This window comes from Sceloporus occidentalis, unplaced genomic scaffold (genome assembly GCF_023333645.1).
Source record: "Sceloporus occidentalis isolate IW3139 unplaced genomic scaffold, rSceOcc1.0.p SCAF_4, whole genome shotgun sequence".
Classification (NCBI taxonomy): domain Eukaryota; kingdom Metazoa; phylum Chordata; class Lepidosauria; order Squamata; family Phrynosomatidae; genus Sceloporus; species Sceloporus occidentalis.
In genome coordinates this window covers 35,038,067-35,063,736 of record NW_028316984.1, presented here as the reverse complement: position 1 = coordinate 35,063,736, position 25,670 = coordinate 35,038,067, and the positions used below count along the sequence as shown (strand labels likewise).

Genomic DNA, 25,670 nt, shown 5'->3' with positions numbered 1-25,670 from the left:
CCGGGAACCCTAGAAGGAGTCCCACCTGGCTGCTGCTGCTGCTGCTGCTGCTGCTGCTGCTGCTGCTGCTGCTGCATTTCTCCTCTCCCCGTCATCCTTACCCTTTACCTGGAATTTGATCCTGGAAAAAATGAAATCAAGGGATTTTGTACCTGGGGGATTTCTATAGAGGGACTTATTTTCTATATATCAAGGACGGGAATGTCAAGCCTATCCAAAGCTTTTAGGAATCGAATCAACCAAGTGCACTTGCAATGTCTCTTGAAATTTTCTTTCCCACTTCTTCAGGCGTAAAGTAAATTAATTAAGGGATGGAATTATTTTTTTTTTAAAGCAAAATACTGCTGGGAGGGGGAAGAAATATTTTAATCAAGTATTGATCTTGAATGATCAGCAATTGGAATAAAAAAAATAATTCCGAAAGTAATATTCATTCCTGCTCCTTCTCTCTGCTCTTCCTACTTTAAACTAAAAGGTGAAAATCCCAAGCAGGCCCACTCACCCCCAGATGTTTCTTTGGCATTCCAGAAGGCTGTGAAATCTGGGCCTAGTTTCTCCAAATGACAGAGAAAGTTTTGTTAAACCAGTGGCCAAATAATCCAGCTGTTGTGGAAGTTTGGGGGACCAGGGATCCAACCACCACAAGGCCATGGAAACCCAGTGGATAACCTTGGGCAAGCCGCACTCTCTCTGTCCTCTCTGAACAAATCTTGCCAAGAAACCCCCATATTAGGGTCGCCATAAGTTGGAAACTAAGGGACAGAACAACAAGGAGTGTGGAAGTCTTGCCAGGGAGGCAGATCAGGTGTGTACGGACTACAGCTCCCACCACACCAGTGGCCCTGCTGACTGGGAAGTGTGGGAGCTGTAATCCCAACACCTGGAGGACACCAGGTTAAGGGAGACAGATAGAGACTTTCCCAATGACTGCTCCAGGGCTTTTACCTCCTTTATAATTTAATTATCACCCCAATTCTCAGGTTTCTTCAAGCTTTTTGTGGAGGGTTTCTTCAAAGGATCCTTAGTTTGACAGTTGTTGGTTGCTTTACTGATAACAATAGTAAGGAGGGTGGCAAGGCCTTCCCTTAATAGATCAGAAGGGTTGTTTGACCCATCTTAGGAAAGGGACAGAAGTGCCTTCCTACTGTGAAGTCGAAGGCTTTCATGGTCGGCATCCATAGTGTCTTCCTATTGATTTCACATCTGTACATATTTCGGATTGAAGGCCAATTCTCAGTGGTGGGATTTCCTTCCAGACAGTGAGTTTAGATTTAAACCTTGGACATGGATAGCGAAGGCTTACTTCAAACAGAAGGCATTACCGCCATCCCTAAAAAAGTGTGGCCTCAATCTGTTTAGTCTTAAATAGGAAGCAGAAGTTAGTTTTCCTAATGATTTTTTTTCACTGGATTTAGGGTCTAGTAAAATTCCCCCTATGTTTTCCAAGCCTCCAGTCTCTGTGCAGAGGGGAGTGAGCTGCTTTATATTCATGAACATGCATAAGGTTATGCTGCAGAAGCAAGTGCCATTAAAATTAATGGGGCTTCCAAGTCATTCAAGTGTTGAAGTTCTTCCCCCTCCCACCTTCCAGTATCACTGTGATAATGGAGCTTCCAAAACCATGAGAAGTGAACCCTGTTACTAAATTAGTGGCCCAATGCCATGCTCTGCCTCTGGGCCTGCAGCATCTCAGCTTTCTAGGGGCATTTGACTGGTCACCAGGCCTTAGCCAGAAAGGTTAAGTTGGGGTGGCCTGAATGTAATGCAGTGGCCACTACAGTTAAATGAAAAATAAATGATGCTTTGTAACTGTTCTGCTCAATGGACCCCACCTCCTTCAGTGGGAAATGAATTTGTAGGCAGGTAGGGCAAAAGTAGCCCCAGGGAGGGAAGTGAGGAGGCCTACTGGAAGGGATTTGAAGGGTGATCAGACCTCCATGGACCTCTTCTGGCTACTAAGGCTGCATCAGCACTGCAGAAATAATCCAGTTTGACACCATTCAATTGCCATGGCTCAATGCTACGGAATTCTGGGAATTGTAGTTTTGTGAGATATTTAGCCTGCTCTGTCAGAGAGCTCTAGTGCCTCAACAAACTACCAATCCCAGACTTCCACTGCATTGAGCCATGATGGTTAAAGTGGACCCAAACTAGATTATTTATCCAGTGCAGATGCAGCCTAAGTGTCTATTCAAGGGTGCACAAATGGGGACCGGCAAGGTAGAGAGGTTTATTTGTTTAGTGTGCTGCATAATTTGTAGAATTTATGAGTAAATTTGAGTTCCAGATTTTAAAAAATGGAACCATAATGTATAACATTCTTTTTATTTATTTTATTTTTATTTCAAGGATTTATATCCCACTTTTCTCCCACAATGAGATTTAAGGTGGGTTACAATAATTATTTTTAGCTAACAATCTAAACCACAATACCATGCAACAATATTTCATTCCAATTTTAGCCTAACTTGAGTCCTGATAAGACTATTTACAGCAGTAGGAAGTATAATTCAGGCGAATTGTTGTAAGTAATTGTCATAATAGTAGTGACTGTGCTTTCACTGCAGCTACTAACAATAGCAGCCCCTACATCACTGTACAAATATGATCTCTTGCCATTCTTCCAGAGACAGGCCAATATTATTGCACCCATAGGACAGAGAAGGTGTACTGGAATGTTGTTCTGGAATGTAAGAAATACTGTAAAACTCTTAAATCATTACAAGATATAGGTGGATTCTAAACGATCCAACCCAGTTTGGACTCATTAGTTGATAGAAACAGCCAGAAAACATAGCAAACTAAATATTGCATCTGAGGAAGTAGACCAAAGCTGTAACTTCTGAGTCTCATGTGCCAGGCTATATCTCTTGTAACGATTTAAGACTTTAACATTTATAATCCCAGCATAGAAGCAAATGATGCCCAAGTGTCTTCAGTGAACTGGTGTTTCGAAAGTGTCACATTTTTCCTGCTGGATGGTGGCCATGGCATGCAATCTACTTGGGAATTGGCAGGAACTTCGCTGATTTCAGTGGCTTTTACGGGTGCCTAGTGGAGTGTGTTCACATCTACAAGAGATGGTGATGAGGAAAAAGAATTAAAAATCTAAATATGATTTTAAAAAACAAACCCAGTGACATAAAGATGGCAAAAAAAAAAAAAAAGGTTGAAACCCTTACCCTAACCAATGCAGAAATAGATGAAATCAAGAGATGCCCTTCCCAAACAATGCTTGAAATCTATTTTCACTGGCTTGTATTTTTATTGACACGCGAAGAGATATTTTACATTCACCTCTATATTATGTTTTCAGTCCCCAGTACAGGTTACAAAAATAGACAAGGATTTATTTTTCTTGATCCTCTGCTCAGCGGGTCTTACTTGAATCTCCCCTCCACCGAAATGGAGCTATCAGCCCCAGCTGGCCCAGCTTCTCCCTGCCATTTTCAAGAGAGCAGCTGCTCCAGGGTGACCAGAGGTCTTCTTTTTCCAGGACATGTCCAACCTACAACTTTATTTCCAGGAGGAATTCCAAAATGTCCTCCATTTTGAGCATGAGGACCAGCGTGGCATAGTGGATTGAGTGTTGGAATAAGACCCTGGAGACCAGGGTTCGATTCCCTGCTTGGCCATGCAACCCACTGGGTGACTTTGGGCAAGTCACACTCTCTCAGCCTCAGAGGAAGGTCATAGCAAACCTCCTCGGAACAAATCTGACCAAGAAAGCCCCATGATAGGCTCCCCTGAGGGTCATCGTGTAAGTCTGAAAAGACTTGAAGGCACACAACAACAAGAAGGGAGAATCTATATATTTATATGACTGTTTTTAAGCATTTATTTGGTCATGCCCTCCATTTTTCTCAAAGGGTTTTGCGGTTCCTTGTCCTCCTTTGCGGTGAGGAGAACACTTTGGTCACCTTGGGCTGCTCCGGGCTAAACCCTGCAGGTCAAGAAAAAGAAGGAAAGTCCTAGCCTCCTCCTCCGGCCTAAGCCTCAGCTTTGCTTTTCCTGGAGGGAGAGGGTCTTGAAATGGCTGCGCTTTGTGGGGGACTGCTTTGGAAACGGCCTTAATTGCAATCGAAGGTAAGGGCAGCAGAGCCAAAAATTGCATCCGGAGCCTACAAACCCTTCGGAAGCCGAAGGCCCATCAGTCCCCATTTTCTTTGCTTTCAAGGGGTATGACCCCCCAGGGTGACCAGATATCCTCACGGTAAAGGAGGACAAGGCACAGCAAAATGTCGGGCCTTCAAGAAAAATGGAGGTCGTTCCAAAACTATAAAGCTAAAAACACTCATATAAATGTCCTGCTCAAACTGAAGGACATTTTGGAATTCCTCCTGGAAGGAAGGTTGAAATGTAGGACAGGCCCTGGAAAAGGAGGGCGTCTGGTCACCCTGAGGAGCCCTGGTTTACACAAAGAATTGAACCTCTAGCCAGGCAGCTCTTTCTCTCTGTGTTTCCTTCTCAAATTGGAAGGCATTCCTTCCTTTCTCCCTCCATACCCTCCTCTCCCGCCCCATTTTTCTACACCCGGTGCTTCATTGGGATGCATTTTCCCCTCTAGCAAACCATTGCTGTGTTGCTATTGTCCACTGAGCCTGGGCCAAAATCCAGCCCCTTTGAACCCCAATGCACTCTCAGCCCAAGTGCTCAATCCTGGCCGAATCAGGGCCATTGTTGTGCGTTATTGTTTATTCTGGGGTCAGTAGGGTGTGCCCTGCCACTATCCAAACCCTTGAAGTCCACTGAATGTCCTCCCTCTTCAAAAAGAGCAGAATCAGCAGAATTAGTGGGTTTTTATGTTCAAGCCCTGATCTCCATTGTAGCAGTCCAACACTCAAACCACTACACCAGGCTGGCTTTCGTTTAGCTCTGGTCAATTTCACGAGAGCCGCTGTGGTGGTTTGGGCATCGAACTAGGACAATGGCTCAGCCATTGAAAACCATTTGGTGGCCTTCTGGGGTCTTAAGCCTTAGGGTCGCCGTAAGTCGGAAAGGACTTCAAAGCACACAATCCTGCAGTTAGTTTAGTCGTGGAATAGTTTTCCTGGGGAGGTCTCCTCTACCCCTAAGGATGTCGGAGGCGCTTCTCGGCTTCCGAAGGAGCCCCTCCTTTCCTCCCCCCAAACGCCCCCCGAAACGGCTCCGGGGTGGGCTGGGAAACTCGGCCACGTAGAGAAACTGCGGCAAAACCTGGGAAGCAAACATTTTGGCGCATGAATTTGCATAAAGCCGTCGCAGTGGGTCAGACTGCGACTCCTTTCTGCGGATGTGGGAGGAGAGACCCCCTTCTTCCGCAGCCTTCTTCAGGGGTGGGAGGCATCCAGCCCTCCTCCCCAACGCAAATCCCAACTATCTCTGCCAGTTATTGGTAAACATCTTTGGGAGGAAAGGCAAGCCTAGGTATCGCGTTCCTCAAAGCAAAGTCTCAATGAGTTTGTCGGGACTGACTCTCAGGTAACTGCAGATAGGACTGTTGCCGCAGTAAGGCATCGGGGAAAAAAACCTTCCTGGAAGGAGAGGCCATTTTAAGTGTTTCAAAAGAGACCAGCCTTCTACCTAGGAGGGGGGTGGGGGAAAGAAAGCTTACCTGTTATTCATCCAGTATTAATTCCAAAATCTGATTAATGCTTTTGAATTCAGAGCTTTGAATTTGGGAGAGGGAATCCTGTATTTTTGCTACACACATCTTCTCCGGCAAACATTTCAGTGTGCTTTGCAGTGTTTTTATTCAATGCAGTCACCCACAAATCTTGGCTTCGACCCTGTGTGTCCTATCTAATGAAAGCCATCCAACTTTAAAAGAAAAAGAAAGAAAAAGAAAAAGTGGGAGGAAAGCCGTCCAACTTTAAAAGAAAAAAACCCGGAAAAGTAGGGAGAAAGCCATCCAACTTTTAAATGAAAAAGAAAAAAGTAAAAGTGGGGGGAAAGCCATCCAACTTAAACAAAAGTGGGGAGAAAGCCATGCAACGTTTACGCCTCCCTAGGAATCTGTCGGTCTGTTTTATCTGTAAGGCAGCGGCCATATTGGAAAGGGAGCGACTGTCTTCTTCCCAGGTTTATTCCCGGTCTGCAAACGTCCTTAAAAGCAAAGAAGGTTGTCAAAACGTTGAAACTAATTCCACACCATATTACTCACTTAGCACCAAATCTCTAGTAGATCTGAACCTATCCAAATACCAGGAGAAACACTGTCTGAAAATGTACCATTTAGTTAACACAACTAACCCCAAAACAGGGTACAAAAATAATCAGTTCCGTTCCCTTCCCGACCAGCAGCCTTAGGGCAGAACGAGGAGTACTGCACTGGAGAGTGATGTTGGGTTTGCTCTCCTCTTTTCCCGGGTCCAGGAATTAATTTCTCGGATGGTTTATCTCCATAGATACATAAATACTCCGGTGCCTAACATACACATTGTTGAATGGATGGCTACTGCCAACTTCATGTTTCCCTTGGAAGGAAGGCAGCGACTTCAGCCACGCTTAGGAGCCCCCCAAAGTCATGTCAGTGGTTTCAGATCGCCAGTGGTCCAGCCTCCCTATTGTACAACGTCCAGACAGGGCAACAACTCTATGGGGCATAGGAGCTTCCAGAGTTATAGGTCTGCGGGACTTGATTTAGTAATACAGTCGGCTCTCCCTCTCAAAGCATTCACCACCTGAAAATATGTTTTTTTTAAAAAAAAAAATCCAAAAAGCAAGCCTTGGTTTTGCCATTTCATATAAGGGACACCATTCTATAATGTCATTGCATTTTATGGAATTTAGCATCTGTGGATTATGGTATCCCTGAAGGGTATCCAGCGGATATCAAAGGCCTACTGTATGTGATTTTAGGTTTGTAAGCTTAGGGCAAGAAGAGAAAGAACCTCGAATCGTTTTCAGGGCAGAGCTTGCTCGAAACACGATGGTCGCGAATTGGGGCCGCCTGCGACCTCCAGGCCCCAAGTCAAAGGAAAACGAAAGTCGGATTAAACCTGTCAAAGCGATTCTGTTTCCACCCCCTTCCGGGTCCCCAGACCAACCACCCATTTCGTAATCGCGGATCCAATTCGGTTCGGCGGGGTTTCTTTGGAAGAGGGGATTTCAGGCCAGGACCATGGCTTGGCCTCCCAGCCCAGCCAAAAGGTTGGTTGTTGCTTCTGCCAGGCCTCCAAAACGTTCCTGCAATGCAAGAATGAAGATAGACCCATCCTGTACGTGTATGTGTGTGCGTGCGTGCGCGCGCAATCCGGGTGTGTTTCCATCCTTACACCCAAGGGACGATTCAACAACACCCCACTCCAAAATGGGGCTTAGAATCAAACTTCCCAGCTGCTACAGCTACTCAGTGTAATGTGAAGCCATTTGAGTTGAAATTTCGCCGAGTTTCTTTTCATTGAAACTCTTCCCCATCTCTCTCTCTCTCTCTCTCTCTCTCTCTCTCTCTCTCTCTCTGCCCCCCTCCCCGATTCTGGGGGCAAGAAAAGCCGGAAGGGGGACGGGGGGGGATGCAAACTGTTGGGGATCTCTGAAGCGGTCTCTCTGAATAACATTCCCCCTTTTGAGCTGTGACCTGTATAGGTACCCTTTTGGGAATAAAAGCAGCACAGCGAGAAGAGAATGGGGGGTATATTTGGGGTCTGAGGGAGGAAATACACACACACACACACACAGAGAGAGAGAGAGAGAGAGAGAGAGAGAGAGAGAGAGAGATGCAGTACGAGCTTGTGGCCTAGGAGGAAATGCCGCCAGTCCACAGCTTGGATGTGTGCGGTGTGTATACCTGCACACACACACTGAGAGAGGAATACTGGCCAGACACACATTGCAATAAACATTTACACAGATTATTAAAAAGCAAACCAATAGCATTTCTTCCAAGCCTTCTGCAGAAGGCTGCAGCTAATGTCTGTCTGTGTGTGTGTGTGTGTGTGTGTGTGTGTGTGTGTTAATGGAGGAGGGGGGAAGGTGATTAACAAACAACTATATATGGTGAGCAAAACCTTTGAGCTCCCTTTCAGTTGCTAAAAATGAAAGTGAGCTGCATGTAAGGTGGCCCTTTGGAATACACTGTTCTCAACATTTTTCAGTGACTGATGGTATAATCCCCTCGACTAAGGCCCTGTGGTGGTAGGGTCTTATTAACAGGACTTGTTAAACAGGACTATATAGTAAAACACACACTACAGTTTATATATGTGTGTGTATATAATTTTTTTATGGCTGAATGCAGCCCAACTCAGCCAAGGGAAAGAAAAGGAGGTGGGAAGGTGGAATAATTGAAGGAGGGAGAAAAGGCGGAAAGAAAACAAACCAGGAGAAGGGAGAGAGACATTGCATTTCTCTTTTTCGGAAAGAAAGGGAAGGCGGAGGGAGGGAGGGAGGGAGGGGGGAACCGCAAGGAATTGCAGTAAATTCCTTTTTGTTTGAAGAAAATTTACAACTCGGTAATAGACCTTTTACGACCTGTTTGGGTCCGCCATTGGCTGCGGCTGGTCATGTGCGGCCCAGGGCTTTTGCAGGGGCCCTTTCCTCCATCCTCCCCCCTTTCTTTCCCTTTCCTCTGTTCTCTTCCCTGGTTTCCCTGGCGAATTTCTCTCTCACCCGCCCCCCCCCCCAGCGGTGCCCATGCCTCCTTCCATTGGTGGCGGTGGGTTTCTGGGTTGCAAATGCCTCCCAGGACCTTTGTCTGCGGTGAGATCTAGCAACCCACTCTCCCTCAGGCTCCAGTTCCGACCCAGTTAGGTCCGAGGCTCATTGAAACAACGCACCTTCCACTCCTCCTTCCACCCCCACCCCCCCAAGTCGTAGCAGAGAGAGGGGCAGAGGGGAGAGGAGGGAAGGGAACGGGGGAGAGGAGGGTGGGCGGGGAGCTGGGGCCCACGGAGGCTGAGCTTCCTCCACTTTGCCATCCGGGCGGCTTGTTTATCCAGCCAGGTCTCTTCCCTTCCAGCCCTACCTGTCTCTTTTCCCCTCGCCCCCCTCCTCTTTTTGTTTTGTTTCCTTCCTCCCCATTTTCCCCCGGATCTCGGATTGCTACCCAAAGGCAGTCATGGATTACGGAGGCGCGCCTCGGGTCTTCGCCCTGCCAAGCTTGCAGCCAAATGGGTAAGGCTTTCGTTCCATTCTTGGTGGCTTTTTACAAATACTACTCCTACTGCTACTAGTCATAATAATAATTTAAAAGGGATTTATGGTTTCTGACTCGTCCTCTTGGACGCGGGGGGTTTCCTTTGGCTCTTAGGCGACCCGATCAAAAAGAGAGCCATAAAAGCAAGTGAGGAGAGGAAGCGGGGGAGGTCACGCCTTATGTTTTTGTCCTGGCTGGCTGCGAAGTAGGGTGGCCAGGCAGGGTCCTCCTTCTCCAGGACATGTCCTACATTCCATCCTTTCTGTCCAAGAGGAATTTCCCAAACGTCCTCCATTTTGAGGACGACTATACAGCCTTGAATTTACATTTCTGCGAGGGTTTTCCACTTTTATCGGGTCATCTCCTTCATTTCCCAAGTCAAAGAGGTGGCAGGGGGAGCGTCGTAGCAGAGTGACTAGAGATGTCCTCGACGCAAAGGAGCACAAGGCACCGCAAAATGGAGGTGTCTCGTCCTACTTTGCGGGGAAGACCTCTGTGGCCCCTCTGCTACCTGTTTGACTCCAATGCGGAGGAAAGGGCGGGGAGGGGGCAGTTTAAAAGGAAAGGGGTTTGGGGGAGTGTGAGGGGGCGGCCAGGAGGAGGTGTGGGGAAAGCCACAGCATCCTAATGGAAGGGTCACTAAGAAAAGGAAATCTTTGAAAGGAGGAAACCAGGAGTTCAAATCTCTCCCCACCAAGGCTCCTGGGTGCCTTGAGGCGGCGGGGGGGGGGTCTCATCCTGATCCCCTCCAAAGTGATTTTTGATCCGAAATCCCCTCTGCATGCCTCTGATTAGCAACAGGTGGCCTTTCCTCCCTCTTCCGGGTCATTAGAGCCAACCAAGACAGGCTCTCCTCCTTCCTCGCCTCTTTCCTCCCCTACTCGGGTTTTTAAAATCCATTTATGATTTTTCGGCACCCTCACGAGCAACAATGCAAAGGGATCCGCTCAGAAGGCACCCAGCTTCGTGGACAAGAACACGAGTGGGCCTTGGGTTTCCCTGGCGAGGCAGAAAACGAGGCCAAAGGTTTGCTATTATGGAAATGAAGATGTCTTTTATTTTTAAGCTCTGCTTTGCGGGTTGGCGGTGCATGTTGCGTGTTTGGGTGGCTCTCTCTGTGTGTATTTGTGTATGCAATTCTTTCCCCTGTTGTGTAATGTTTCAGGGGTTGTCTGGTGTGGTCCCTTCCTAAGTCCTTTTCTACAGTTCTCAGCTGTTTGGCAGGAGAATGAAAATATTGTGTGATGTGAAGAGACTATACTGTATATTGCCTTTGAAAACGAGTCCAAGATGGCCGCAGAGGAAAGGGGGCTTTTTCTGTGGCAGTAATACAAATAACTTCTGGAGTAAATGCTTCGTGGACTGTCTTTTTTGTTTTGATTTGCTTTAGTCTGGCGAGAGAAAAGGATGTTGTCATGTCAATATATTTCTGTGCTATTAAAGAGAGAAAGAAAGAGAAAGAGAAGTCTAGATCGGTTTTCTATAGACTTGTCTTTGCTCCTCGGTCTGTGGGGGCTGATCGGAAGATCTGCTGTGTTTTAACAACATTAATGTGGGAGAAACAGGGAGAAATGAACATAGGGAAGGCTAAATCCCATTGCTACTCCCACCTCGAAGCAATGTGTTTGTTGATTTAACAAATCCCATTCATTCGATGGGGATTCGCTTTGGCTGGACTGGCCCGCTCAAACTCTCCCTTTCATTGCAATATTAATCATATGTTTGGGGCAGAAGATAAATTATTTCTGTTGGAATTACTGTTAAATATGCAGAAGGTTGCAGGCGATGAGTTATTTTCCCCTAGTAAATTTTTATAGCGCCGTCATTTGAATTTAGAGCTTTTTTATTGCTTGTAGTTTAAGATAGGACCCAGTATGATTGCCTTCTTTTAAAAGCGTTTGGTGCTGCCTAGACACGTCTTTCAAAAACAGTAAATTGTTTCCAAGAGGAGATTTGCCGTTTGATTATCTCACTGAAAGCAGTATTCCTTAATGTGACAGGTAAAACTGTTTACGTTTCTTTTACACCAAGTTTTGCTTTGGGGCCTTATTCACCTCTCTCTCTGTGTAAGAATGACAGATATTATGGAATGGGAAGAGAATTTACGGGGGACAACAATAGACCTTCCTCTTCTTAATTTAACAGTACTTATGTTGAAAAGATCCGTTTTGTTCTGAATTGCTGGAAATCTCCCTCTTACCTTGTGAACTCGGCTTTTCCTATTTGTCAGCCATCTCTGCAGAATGCATGTTTTTGACTTATTAGCAGTCAGTCTAAAGTGGGAACAAAACGCCACTACAAGGCAGGAAGGTCCTCCTAGTTTGCAATAAATGCTATACTGTAGTTTAATGGTCTTGGTCCACAGCAGAAAGAGGCATGCAAGCCAAGCAAAAAAAACATCCCTATGTGCGTAAATAAGGCCGCCCACTTTTGCCTCTGGTGTAATGCGTCTTCCCTCCCCCACAGACACAACACTGCATTTATTATAGTTGGAGAGGCATCACAGATGGTAGGTAGTCTCATTTCAGTTTCCCCTTTTCTCTCATTTGCGGTTGGGTTTTTACACCTGTTTCATAGTAGGATTAATACAACTGCCCATCCACCCCACTCCATAATCTAGTTAACACAAAGGACTTGGCCAGGTTTAAGAGACAACAACAGCAACTCCCCAATTTTAATACAAGGCAATGAAACAAAATATATTCACATTTTCCAGTATGATTGGTTAGAAGACCCTGCTGTTGAACCCCTCTTCAGAGTTCTTATTCTAAATACGTTTCATTAATTGGACTAAAATACCACCTATTTCTAGATAGTATTTTTCCTCATCAGACTACAGGTAGGTGTACACATATTGCTAGGTCTCTTTACCTTTTGTTTGTATGTGGATTTACCTTAGGGTTGCCATAAGTAAAAAAAATGACTTGGAGGCACATAACAACAACAACAACAACAACAAAGTGGTTTAAAGCCACTTGGTGACTCCATTAATTTCATGGGGTTTTCTTAGGCAAGGATTACTCAGAGGTGATCTTGCCACTTCCTTCCTCTGAAATATAGTCTACAACACCTAGTATTCATTGGCAGCCTTACATCCAAATACTAACCAGAGTCGACCCTGCTTAGCTTCCAAGATCAAAGGGAATCTGGTGCCTTTAGGGCATATCTTTACTAAGAACAAAGCACAGTTGGGCTTAGTGAGAACTTCCAAGAGCCATTGAAATCAATGGATTTTGTTTGAGAGTTATGTTTGGGAAAGCTGGCTAATTCATTCTATATTTTTGAGAAGAGGGGTCATTAAACTGATGCCTTAACTGGAGAGCTCAGAGAGTAGCCTCTTGTTTATCCTCACCCAAGGAAAGTATAACCAGTGGCCACCATGGGTAGTTTAATTAAGCCTTTCAGAAAATTATATATATATATATATATATATATATATATATATATAGGCAAGGGTTTATGGAGGGAGGCAGGGGAGAGAAACAGTACTACTAGGGGAGAAGCAACCACAATTTCATGTACTGATCTGGTCTCCCTTTTATAGTTAAGAGACATCATACCCAAAATAGTGTGTGTTTCTGTTCCTCAAAGTTCAGATACACCTCTATCTATCTATCTATCTATCTATCTATCTATCTATCTATCTATCTATCTATCTATCTCCATGTTGTTAATGATTTAACCGTGTTAATGATTTAACTGTGGTGTGTGCATGTTTGTGTTTTCCAGAGGAATACACTTCTCCTGGACTGCTTTATATGGTTCTGAAGCTGGGGGTGGGAGAGAGGATCGGAACAAAGACAGTATTTCACTCCCTGCTTGGCAGGCAGCTGTTAAAGGTATTTACAGCTCCACTGCATTGCGGCACTGAATGCTGCGACTGCGAGAGTTGGAGCTAAAAAACAGGAAGTGGAGGGGAGGAGGAGGAGGAGGGGGGGGTGGGAGCCGCCATAAACGTGTGAGATAGAGACCCTGAGACAGAGAAAAATAAAAGGAACCCCTAGGTAACAGATTAGGACGAATTAAAATGATCTCCTTTCCACTGAGCAGCTTCTGGAACACAGGAAAACTCTTCTCTTCCTCAGAAGAAACTGTCCTCCAGGAACTGTTCACTGGGGTGGATCTGATTTTGTGATGGGTGAGAATCCTCCAGATAAGAAAGGGCAGAGGCAATTTTAGGAGGCACCCCTAATAATAATAATAATAGCAATAATAATAATATTTTTTATTTATATCCCACCTTTCCCTGCAGATCTTCCCTAGATGAGGGGCAGAATGGTTTTTTTAATCTTCGGGGGTCCAGAGAGTTTCTGTCTTGGGGGGAAAGAGGAAAGGGACTGAGAAGGTTGCCCCAAAAGATGGAAGTGAGATCTTCTGTCCTTTAGGAAGAAGATACCGAAGACTTCGGCTGCACCCACACTGCAGGAATAATTCGGTTTGACACCACTTTAACTGCCATGCCTCAGTGCTATGGAATTCTATTATTAAATTACCATAGCACTGAGCTGTGGCAGTTAAAGTGGTGTCAAACCGGATTATTCCTGCAGTGTGGGTGCAGCCATTGTTTAAGTGCTCTTTGAAGGAAGCCTGATCTTTACTTTCTTCGAGGAACCTGATCATTATCCCACCTCCCTCCGTCCTGCCACCTTTTCTTGTTTATGCATTAAAAAAATAATCAAGGCTGGGTAGCAGGGTTGGCTTGGCTTCTTGGATAGTCAATAAATCGGCCAAAATAGTGGACAAAAATCCTCACTGGGGGGGGGGGGACACTCCACTTCCTTTGAATCTCTGAGGTTATATTCCATTTGACCGAATGGGTTGTAATCCGCCAGAGCTCTGCCTGTAATAAATCTGTGAGCCTTAAAGGTGCCACAAAGCGCTTTGTTCTTTGGCTGCATCAGGGCTCCTACCCCTTTGAAAACTCTTCCTTTTGAAATGAACCCTTCCCAAGGTTGAGATTGTACAAGTAGTAAATAATCTGGATTTGGGTTTGTTTTTTTTTTAAAAAATCGGATTCATCTCAGAGTAGCCTCATAATGTGGATATGATGGAGGTACAGAAAGATAACCTCCTGAAGCCTCTTGCGTGGTGGTTGATGGCCCTGAAATCCTTGGGTCTTTCCAGCATGCAAGTGGGTTTGGCACACTGGGAGCCCTTGGCCGAAATCCAGCATGGAGTCTGGCCTGGTTTTAACTCCTGTGGCTGTCAAGGCGAATGGCGCTGGATTTTGGCCATTACAGAGAAGGAGGAGATGATGGTGGTGGAGGTAGGGGCCATAAAAGTCTGCTTCCTGTCTGTGAAATATTGGTGTCTTTGTTGTCTGCTGTTGGTTGTTTGGTTCTCAGTCAGGTGGAGGTTTTTATGATTGTTTAAAGGAATCTATTTCTTTGTTTCTGTCTCATTCTGAAATGGGCCAGACAGCAGGTCTGCCTTCCTCCTATTATTCTTTTTATGTGGCTTCAATGCGACTCCGACTTATGGCGACCCTATCCTAACTTTTACTGGGCAAGATTGGTGGATCAGAGTCCTGGAGTCCAAAACACACTGCAGAAATAATCCAGTTTGAGACCACTATAACTGCCCTGGCTCCATGCCAGGGAATTCTGGGAACTGCAGTTTTGTGAGACATTTAGCCTTCTCTGCCAGGTTGCTCTGTGCCACAATGAACTACAAGCCCCAGGATTCCTTAGCACTGAGCCAGGGCAGTTAAAGCGGTCTGAAACCGAATTGTTTCTGCAGTGGGTTTCGGACCGTAGTCCAAATCGTTACAACAGGATGGGTCTCACATTAAGTAGAAGGGAAAACATGATGATGTTTCAGGGGTTTAAACTACCGGAGAGACCGACAGAGGCTCAGTCTGGATGTCAGAGGAAAATGTCGCATCCTGAATGGAACTGGAAGCCCTTTTGCCTTTGAAACGGTGCCAGCATATGCTGTTTCCTGTTTGCCAGTCATTCTCTTATTCATATATATATATATATATATATATATACACACACACACACATACAGAGAGAGAGAGAGAGAGAGAGAGAGAGAGAAAACAACCTTTCTGCACAGGCACACGTGTGAATGGGCCAACAGGAAACACAAGTGCCTATTCCTCTGATTGTGTCCCTCTCTCTGCCTTCCTGTATCGAAAGACGTGGCTGCTGCCACTGAATGCAAAACCCCAGAAGATCTGTCTACCTTTGGCACCGCGCATACCTCTCCCTTGAACAATTGCCGCTGCTTTTCCTCAGCAGCTCAGCCAAGGAGGCATTCCTGCATCGGCGAACAAAACAACTCAACAATGCTTTTCCTGCCAAACAGCCTGTTTGTTGGCCAGCACTATTGAAAGGAAGAAAAAAGCAAGCAGATGTTAAATAAATATAGTGCAGCGCCGAATTAAATAGGGATTCCCGCAATTATTGAAATATTATGTGAAGGCATTATAGCTAATTCTTCTTCCTTTCCTTTTTTTTTTAAAAGTCCAATATGAAAAAAAAAACCCTTAAAACTTCTGTCCTGCAGCCACACTCTCAAGACTAGGTTCAGCTTGAGAGCCCACCCCCCTTTTTAGGCGGGGGAACCAAATGTACCTTTGCACATCTGAAATCGAAATAGATTTGTCTGGGATTCAAGATTTTGGATCTGAATGCGGTTTCTGTTCCCTCCTAATTATTCCTCAGGAGCCACGTGGTTTCATCCTCCTTCCCACCACTGCCTCCAGAAATTGCTTCTTCACTTCCTTTTAGTCTAGTGATCTGATTTGGATTTCTGTCACAAAGATGTCTCTCTCCCCTTCCCCACTCCCCCTTCCCTCTATTCCTGGTGTGAAGAGCCACTTTGTCCAGGAGAAGGCGCTGTAGGACAAGCCTCACAACAATTCGGGGCTTAAGACCTGTCCTCCACCAGAGAGCAAAGGCAGTGGCTTCTTCACTCATCTAGCCCCTGTTTTAGACCTCCAGAGCCTACTCTAAAAGCCCCCCCCTCACTGGCCCAAGGAAGAAATGGACAACAAAATCCCAAGTTTCTCGACCACCCTCTTCTCCTTCTCCCCATGTCCCATAACAGAGTAAGGGTCACTAGAGATCCAATGAATTCTGTAGCGATGGTGTTTTTCTTTTGAAGTCTCATGCTTAAACGACCATCTTACAACCCGATTTGACAACCTGGGAAATCCTTGGAGCTGTAGTTTTCTGACAGACCAGGACCCACTTTTCAGAATCCCCAGAGAACTACAGCTCCCAGGTTCCTTTGGGTGAAGTCGAAGCAAAATGACTGAACTCAATCGCTTCTACCTTTCTTAGGATTTTTAAATAGGTACTATTATTGAGGCTGCAGTGTTATACAGACTGACTTGGGGATAAGTCCTATTGAATTTTGCAGGACTAATTTCTGAGTGGATCTGAATAGGATAGTTGCAGGACTGAGTATCAATTTAATAACATACTGCAGGAAACATACTCATAAAACCAGATTCCAAGATCTGCTGTAGGCTATATTTCGGTGGAAGGAACTGGCAAAACCACCTCTGAGTATGCCCTGCCTAAGAAAATCCTATGAGATTCACGGGGGTCACCTTAAATTGACAGGCCACTTGAAGGTACCATCAGACACAGAGTTTGATTCCCTGTCTGCAGCTCCCATTCAATTCAGTGGGACCAGCGTGTTATTGTTCCTAGGGTTGGCATTTTGGGGAAGGTCATAATCCACCCCTTTCTTTTGAACGGCCTTGGCACATCTGCCTATGTGTTCCTACCCGTCTAAAGCACTCAGGCCAAGGGAGATCAGAGAAAAGGCATGTTAACTGCTACCTATTTAAACAAAAAATGTCCGGTAATAATACTCCACTCTCCGGGTCTCCTGCAGACTTGGGGGTGCTATTTAACATTACCCTCTGCCACCTTCCTCCACTCTCAAGTGCATCTCATTTATGGGGCTGTATAGAGATAGACAGCCTTTTGTATAAGTCGGGAGCAAAGGAGTAGGTCGCCTTTGGAGGACCATAATATGTCTGGCCTTTGATGTCGTTCTGCTCCAGCTTCCTTTGCTTTCTCTTTGATCTCTGTCCCCCCACCCGCCAAACAGCAACCAATCCTCCTCAAAAATGGCTATTTCCACATCACCTTCTATCCATTGGCTTGCTGTTTTGACCTCCCCATTCTCCTCTCCAAAACCAGGTGTTAAATGCAGAAGGCCTTTCTTGACTTACTATGTCCCTCTGCATCCCCAGTCCTCCCCCCTCTGGACTGCTTCAGGGTTCACCTTCCATAGTCATGACACAAGTACTTGTCTTTGCTTGACCTTCCGTTTAACACACACACCACCTGCAGCCATCCTTGTCTTTCTCTTCCTTTGGTTGGAGAAAACCCAAAGGGGACAGATAGGTGGTTGTCCACCTGATCAGACTTTTCAGCCCCCATCTGTTGCTGCTTTCTCCTCTTCTTCTAAGCCAGAGCATCATCCCACCACCCACTCCACCTTGATTTCTAGCTACATTTAGGGGGAGAAAGGGCAACCCAGCTTGACACAGCTTTCAATGCCATGGCCCATTGCTATGGAATCCTGGGATTTGTAGTTTGCTGTGGCACCAGAGCTCTCGGAGGGAAAAGGCTAAACATGTCACAAAACTAAAATAAATAAATAATCCCAGAATTCCATAGCACTGAGTCACTGCATTTAAAGAAATGTCAAACTGCATTCATTCTGCAGTGTAGATGCAGTTCAGGTGATTGGGCACGGTGAGAGTTGGTTGAATTAGTTGTAGTTGAACTCGTTTGAAAGAAACCAGGTTGAGAAGGACTGTCTTGGTCTAATCCAGCAATATAGTACTTAGATCGTCCCTATAAAGGAGAACGTGAGAGAGGGGGATATTTGAGGACTATAACTCCCAGAATCCCGCAGCCACCAAGGTCTGTTGCTATACTCGCCAGGGAGTTTCTGGAGATTGTAGTCCCCAAAGAGTAATGCCTCCAAGTTGTAGCATAAAAATTGAAAAAGGGAAGCTGGGAGCTGGAAAGGAATCTAGCAGAGACTTTAAAATGAACTGGTTGAGGCTTCTTGCACTTCTTCAGATGCATTTTAGAATGACTCTGTACTGATGTACTGAATAGATAGATGTGCACTGAATGGAGCACTGAATCTGTCAATGAGTGCATCGCCCTATAACTGCATCTGTAGAAGTGAATTGATATCCACAAAAACTAATGCCAAAAATAAATCAGTCTTAAAAGATGCTGCTAGATCTCTTCCTTCTCCCTTTTTCCTGTTTATGCTGTTATAGGCTAACTGTGGCTTTGAGTATTGTTTCCAACTTGTATCATAGAGTTCTCTTAAGGTGCACCTGCTTTGTAGAAACAATGAGGTCTGACACCATTTTAAAGTCCCGTAGCTCCATCCTAGTTTCACAGGGTCTTTCGCCTTCTCTGCCAGAGTGTTGGTACGTCATAAAACTACAAATTCCTGGATTCTGTAGGATGGCTCCATGACAGTTAAAGTGGTGCCAAACTATATTCTTTCAACAGTGTTGATCAGTGGTCCCCAAACTGTGCTCTTTAAGGGATTTTGGACTTCAGCTCCTAGAATCTCAGACTATTGGCCAACATGACTGAAGCTTCTAGGAGCTGAAGTCCAAAATCTCTTAAAGGACACAGTTTGGGGACCTCTGGTGTAGATGCACCATTACTGAACACAGGCCTTCTGCCACCGCCAAGAGGGTATCGTGCCCAAAAGGAATAGCAAGCCCACACAATGCACACAATATAGAAACTGTCCTTTCGATACCTTCCTATTCCACCCGGCCCTCCTCGGTACTAAGAAGACCAGATTGTACTAACCAATTTTAAACCGCTTAGAAAGTGCTCAGCACTATAAAGAGGTACAGAAATGTAAGTGCTATTGCTATTGCTACTAGTTCTAGGCAGGCAGGACAAGGAGGTTTGTGGATCTCAAAAACCATTGAGGATCTCACCTGATCTTTTCCCCAAGGAATGACTGTCCTGGGACAGATGCCCCAAAGAGTTGAATGGAATGTGGAGCATATTCCAAGGAATGAGAAGGTGTTCAGTGTGCCAGATTCAAAGGCTGCATCTGCACTGCAGAAATAATCCTGTTTGACACCGCTTTAACTGCCATGGCTCAGTGCTATGGGATTCTGGGGACTGTAGTTTGTTGTGTTATTTGAGAGAGAAGTCTGAAAATCTCACAATACTACAGATCCCATAATCCCATAGCACTGAGCCATGGCAGTTAAAGCAGTGTCAAACTGTGTTAATTCTGCAGTGTAAATGCAACCCAGGATTAGATTAGACTGGACGGGATAGTCTAAAGGAGAAGAGGGAGAGAGCTAGGGAGGCTGTTCCAATCCAAGCCAATGCAAAACACTGCACCTGCCCTAGTGCCCTCTGAGACTGCTGGGCCACAGTTCCTACTATTACCAGCCAACATGGCATGGCGGCTCTGAGGCTGATGTGATTATAGTTCAACACATTTGAAAGGCTCAGTTTTAGGGAAAAGCTACAAAACTCCGCAGGACAGAAAAGCCAAGAGAGGCTCACTGGGTCTCTTGCTTCTATCCCTATTCTTTCTAATAGAGCCCTTTGGGAAACCAGATTACCAGTCCAAGTGCTTGTTGGACCTGAGTCCCAGCAAGCAACGCCTTTGGAAACAATCTAGGCTTCTTTTCTCATGCATCTTTTGTCCATCGTAGCACAGTCGGCCTTTTCTATCCACAGATTCAAGCACCCACGGCTTGAAAATATTTTTAAAAAGTATATATTCCAAACAGCAAACCTTGATCTTGCCATTTTATATAAGGGACGCCAATTTAATAAGCCGTTGTATTTAATGGGGCTTGAGCATCCACGGATTTTGGTATCCATGGGGATTCCTGGAACCCAACCTTAAATGCGGATACCAAGGGTCGACTGTACTCTGTTTTGAACTACAACGCCCACCATCCCTGTCCTTTGACCTTTGTTCAGGATGATGGAGCTTGTTGGCCGAAGGCAAAGACCTTTTCTCTTCATGGTTTTGAATATCCTTGGCATTATACTCAAAAGCTGTGTCTCCAGGAGGGATGGGTCGCATCGTGGGATTGCAGTTCCCATTATCCACTCACCATTGGCTACCATTGGCTGAGGCTGGCGGGAGTTTAGGAGTCCACAACCCTTGGAAGGGCATAAGGTGTCCAACCCGTTAAGGATATGCAGAAGGTTTGAAAATCTTCGCCTTCCTCTTGCAAGGAAGCAGCGTGAAAGCGGAGTTCCCTCCCTTTGCGCTGCGCGTGCCTCCTCGGTCCCTGGACCTTTTTAAGGGGCGTTACGGGGCTAATCCGGTTTGAAGGAGACCATTTTTCAAAGCTCCAATTTTTCACCTGAGAGCTCCCTTCGTTTCCTCTCTCTCTGCGCATTCATGGAAGGCCGCGTCATCTCCTCCTCGCACAGTCCATTGGCCTTATTTCCTTCTTTTGTGGTTTCGGGGCATTAAACCTTCTTGCCAATTTCCACCGGGATCCCTCTATCCTGAATGGTGGGGGTTCGTGCAGAGGAACAGAACCAGCTTCTTATGCCTTCGTGGTTTTGGGAAAGAAGCCGGTAATTGGCCCTGGCATTTTGGCATCAGAGCGCAGGGCTTGAGAGCAAGGCAGGGAGAAAGTCTCCGAATCCCTTTCTGCCCGGCGGTCAAAGAAAAGTTTTGAACTTGATCTCTTCTTCTTCCTAAGCTACATTTCTTCCTGCTACCTTGATATCCCCAAGGAAGGCAGAGGACATTAGTCGCCCTCCTCTCCCGCTCTCTTTTTATTGTCACAACAACCCTGAGAGGCGGGTCGGCTTAAAAATAGGGACTGATCCAAGGAGAGGCAGAAAAACTTATGAGTGAGGGGGGATTTGAACCTGGGTCTCCCTGGTGGAAAACGGAGGCTCTAAGCATCACATTAGGTTGGCACCTGTGAGAAAATCTCAGTTATTGAACTCTGTGGTATTATTTTTAGTGACAGCTTTATAAATGAGCGATAGCCCACAACAGGCAAAGCATGCTTTAATGTATTTATTTTTTAAAGAGAGATGAAAATCAGCTTTTTACTGGCTTCTCTAGAAAGCAGGGAAGCAGTTAGCAGCTGCTCTGGGTTCCCAAAGCATTTCTGCCCCTGCAAGGTTTCCTTTGAAGCAGAAGCCACCAGTCCAGAATCTCGGGATTTATACCAGAAAAATTAAAGCCTCCTGTGTTTCTGAACATGTACCAAGTGCTTTCCCTTATAGTCGTCCGGGAATTATCCAGAGCCGACATTAGGAGAAAGTGTTTGGCAGGAAAGGACAAGAAGTTAACTATTCATTTTGTTATTGTGTCTTCATTGCCAGGAATATATGTTTGTGGGATTTGTTTCCAAACTAATTTGGCTGTTTTGGAAAACTATGCACTTTGAGTAGGGGTTACAGCAAAACATCTTTGGCCAACCCTAAATGAAGGTATTCTGATATGCCTGGTGTGAAAAGCATTGACTGAGCAGATTTCATGCCCAACTTGTGCAAATGCCTAAGAGTTTCAAGTGCAGGACAGCTGAGGGATCATACCAATTTTGTATTCTCAAGCACCTGGCCTTACTACCTGGTGCCTGCTTATTTATTTCCCAGGTAACAAAGTTACTACATGGTCCCTCTGAAGAATGAACCTAACTATATACTCAGTTCAAAGCCAGATGCCAGGGAGAATGGTGCTAGTGTAGACATTAAGATGCATATGTGCAGGAACATAGAGACTGTGGAGGAGCATTCTGTCTCATGTACTCTCAAAAGACCAGGGCAACGAACTGGTAACACTGCCCCTTATCACCCTACTAGAGCCAACATCCACCCACTCTAGTTTCCATTAAAACAGGCCCACACAAGCACTTAAAACAGGGATTGGGAACAAGATGTTTCTGGACCACAAACCCCATCTTCCCCCACCATTGGTTCAGAGGACTAGGACTGATGGGAATTATGGTCTAACAACATCTGCAAGACTGCACATTCCCTACTTCTAGGCTTAAATGTTTCATGTCACCACCAACAGAAAGACCTTTCAAAGAGTTTTCTAGTGGGGCTCCTTCACCAAGTGTGCATTACTTTTAGAATAGACTTTTCCAACCCAGTATCGTCCAGATTCCTTAAAATACAACTCCCATCTTCCTCTGTCTATTGAGATATGGTGGCAGTGGCCGATAGGAGCTGTAGCCCAAATCATCTAGATGATACCAAGTTGCCTACTTCAGAATATACTAGGACAGAGGAAATATGTTTGCAGAAGGTTTTCCCTCCCCAAATGTTACAAAAAGTTGAGAAATATCTCCCGAATCAAATCCCATGTTCAAGACCCTTGAAGGAAGCAATGTCTCAGGTCAAGTCGAAGTACTTTGAAAGAAACCTAGATATATTTTGAGCCATGGAAGGTGCTGCTTCCCAGAGCTGTTTGGCTGCTTACAGTTTATAAGATGCTCAGGTTCATGTGTAAGATTTCAGTTTAGTATCTAGTAGGCATTTCATTAAAGTCAAGAGGAGTCAAACTGGACTAAATCTTTATGCAAAGGGCTCTTGTAGCATCTATGAGACTAACTGAAAGAGATAAATTGGTTGGTAGCATGAGCTTTGGCAGGCTTGAATCTATTTCCTTAGATCTCAATCTTGGAGGTGAATCAAAACTGACTCATACTTAGAAGAGACCCACTGAAATGCCTACGACTGAGATTAGGAATTATTTCATTGGGTCTACTTTAAATAAGTTCAAACCAGTTCGATTTCATGGACTGTGTGAATGCTGTCCACATGAAGGACAGGGAATCTCCTCCTATTTTATCTTTACTTTGTTTTAGATTTCGTTCATGTCAGTTGTAAGCCAAGTGTGAAAAGTGATAAATAAAAAAACTTAGATGGGAGTCTATCTTGGGACAATTAGTACATGACATTCTTGGGGTCTGGGGTCTGTGGAGACAGGCAAGAATGATAGACAGAATTAATTCCTTCCATAGATCAATTAATCCAGAGTTGTTGGACTGAAGCAGTTAAATTTGTTGGCTGGAAAAACATCGTTTGACTAAACAACCTCTTTAAACAATCTTATCTGAAATAAAGTTCCATCCAATTGAAGGCCGGTCAATCTACATAAACTGAGCTTAAACTAGCAGTATTAGTATTATTAATGGCAGGACTCACAGTAAACCAGCACTGAGAGTGCAGTGATGTGAGTGTTGGACTAGGTTTCCTGGAGACCTGGGTTCAAATCCTCACTCTGCTATGGAAACCCACTGGGTGACCTTGGGCAATTCATATTCTCACAGCCTCAGAGGAAGGTGAAGGCAAACCCCCTTTGAATAAATATTGCCAAAATATTACCTTTTGGGCCGCCATAAATTGGAAACGAATTGAATGCACACACTGCCCAGATCCTACAACTTCCAGATTAGAATAAATGATCTACAGATATATTATTATTATTATTATTATTATTATTATTATTATTATTATTATTTCCTCTGTTGGGAATATTCTCTTTTGAGTTTTTCAATTATGGTTTACTTGAATCATTTCCTTAGGAATAAGAACTAATTTTTCCTAATCTGGCCATTTCTTTTACTCCAAACTGTTCATTATTTGATCTTACAAAACTGTGTGTATGTACATGCCTTCCAGTACCCTGTTGAGTTATGGCAACCTTATACATTTCATAGGTTTATTTTTTTTAGGGAACACTCAGAGGTGTTGTTGTCAATTCCTTCCTCTAAAATATAGCCTACAGCACCTGGTATTTGATGGTGGTCTCCCATCCATTTTCTAACCAGGGCTGATCCTGCTTAGCTTTCAGGGTCCTACGGAATCTGGTGTCTTTAGGATAAATATCCAAGCTTTTGAACCTTTGCAATGATCCTGAAAGCTTCTCATAGAATAAAAAGGAATATGAAAATGGTTCCTGCCTGGTAAGTAAGTAGACCATATCCTACTTTATCTGCCTTTGAGAGTTAAACCTGGATTTAGAGTCAGATCCTGGTGTTTTTTAAACTCAAGAACTTCGACAAAACTATTGCGAACCTGAATTCTGAACCCAGATTTAAGTCAAGTTAGACTATCACCACCAGCAGCAGCAGCAGCAACAACAACAACAACAAAGACCCACAAGAATCAATGGGACTAACAGTCATTATGACTTTTCACCTCACTGATTTCAATGGGGCTGCTGAAAGCATGGCAGCGTGGTCTAGTGGTTTGAGAGTTAGACCAGGACTCCCGGGAGATGTGGGTTCAAATCCACACTCAGCAACAGAAACCCATTGGGGTGAGTCACCTTGGATATGTCCCCTCCGGTGGAAGTCCACTTGCCTCCAGTGCAACTTGTCTCTAAGTAATGTGTCTGTTGTAAGGGAGTAACGATTTAGTCACGTTAGTGTCCAAACACAGTAAATTGCTCCACTAGGTGAACCGTAGTGCATCCATTAGGTAAAAGTGATCCGTGGCTGTTAATTGTATTTTTTTCAAAAACATATCTGGCAATAATGCATCCCGTCCTGACCTGGGCTGCAAATGCTGACAAAGGCCCTGCTTACCTAGGCATGTTGGCTATCTCCCTCTTAGGCTAAGCTTAAATGTTGTAGCGACCTACTCACCCCAACCTCTCCTGGAGCAATTTTCATAAATCAAGTCCTGGAAATAATGGGATCGATTCAAATGACAGGAGGGAAACAGGAGGGGAGGGTCGTCTCTCCATTCAAACATTTCTGCCTTCTGCTTTTAAATTACAGACGCTTTCTTTTACTCTTCGCCCCCCCTCCCCTCCCCACATTACTTTGCAATATTATTGACCCCAATTTCAGTAATACCTCCTATTGATCTTCACAACTGGGAGCTCATTTAGCACTACAACCAGCCCTCCACTTTTGCGACTTTGACTTTTGAGGATTTGATTATTTACTGATTTGATTAATATGTTCTCTCTAGGAATCCCTAGGTCCTCCAGAGAAATTCTGCCTGAAGTTGACCATAGATTTGTGCTGGAGGACCTAGAGGTTCCTAGAGAAAACACTTCCCTGGGCATTTGAAGCATGATTCTGTGGTTAAATTCTAGCAGATGTTGACCATAGAGTTTTGCTGGAGGGCCAAGAGATTCCTAGAGAGGTGTTCTCTCAGATTAAAAAAGTAGTGTTTTTTAATTTGCATTTTTTCCCACTTTCATGGAGGCCCAGTGCCCTAACTTCAGCGAATGTGGAGGGTCTACTCTGTATCTATGTAAGTATGTGTGTGTATACACAGACACAAACATATATTACATATGCCTACATATGTTTTATATATATATTAAAGCAAATTCTCAGGGCTTTTTTTCCCCACGGAAAAGGCGATTCTTTCCCAGGACCCTTGAATTTTAGAATTAAGTCTCTTTAAAACCCACTTTGGTTTCTATGCTGGCTATGTGCCACAATAAATCAAATCAAATCAAATCAAATCACTTTGGTTTAGTAATACTGCTCTTCTCTCCCTCCCTCCCTCCTACCCATTCTTTCCGTCCTTCCTGAATTTCCTTCACACCAGACGTCTTTATTTGTT

General features: G+C 44.8%; 1 long non-coding RNA gene across 1 annotated transcript in view; it reads left to right on the top strand.

Annotated features, from left to right (window-relative positions):
* The first annotated feature begins 9,045 nt into the window (after positions 1 to 9,045).
* LOC149313721 (uncharacterized) overlaps positions 9,046 to 25,670 on the top strand; it is a 44,348-nt gene continuing 27,723 nt past the window's right edge. The window contains exon 1 of the long non-coding RNA XR_016281088.1: positions 9,046 to 9,093. This is a non-coding gene — a long non-coding RNA (uncharacterized LOC149313721). The remainder of the gene's footprint in view (positions 9,094 to 25,670) is intronic.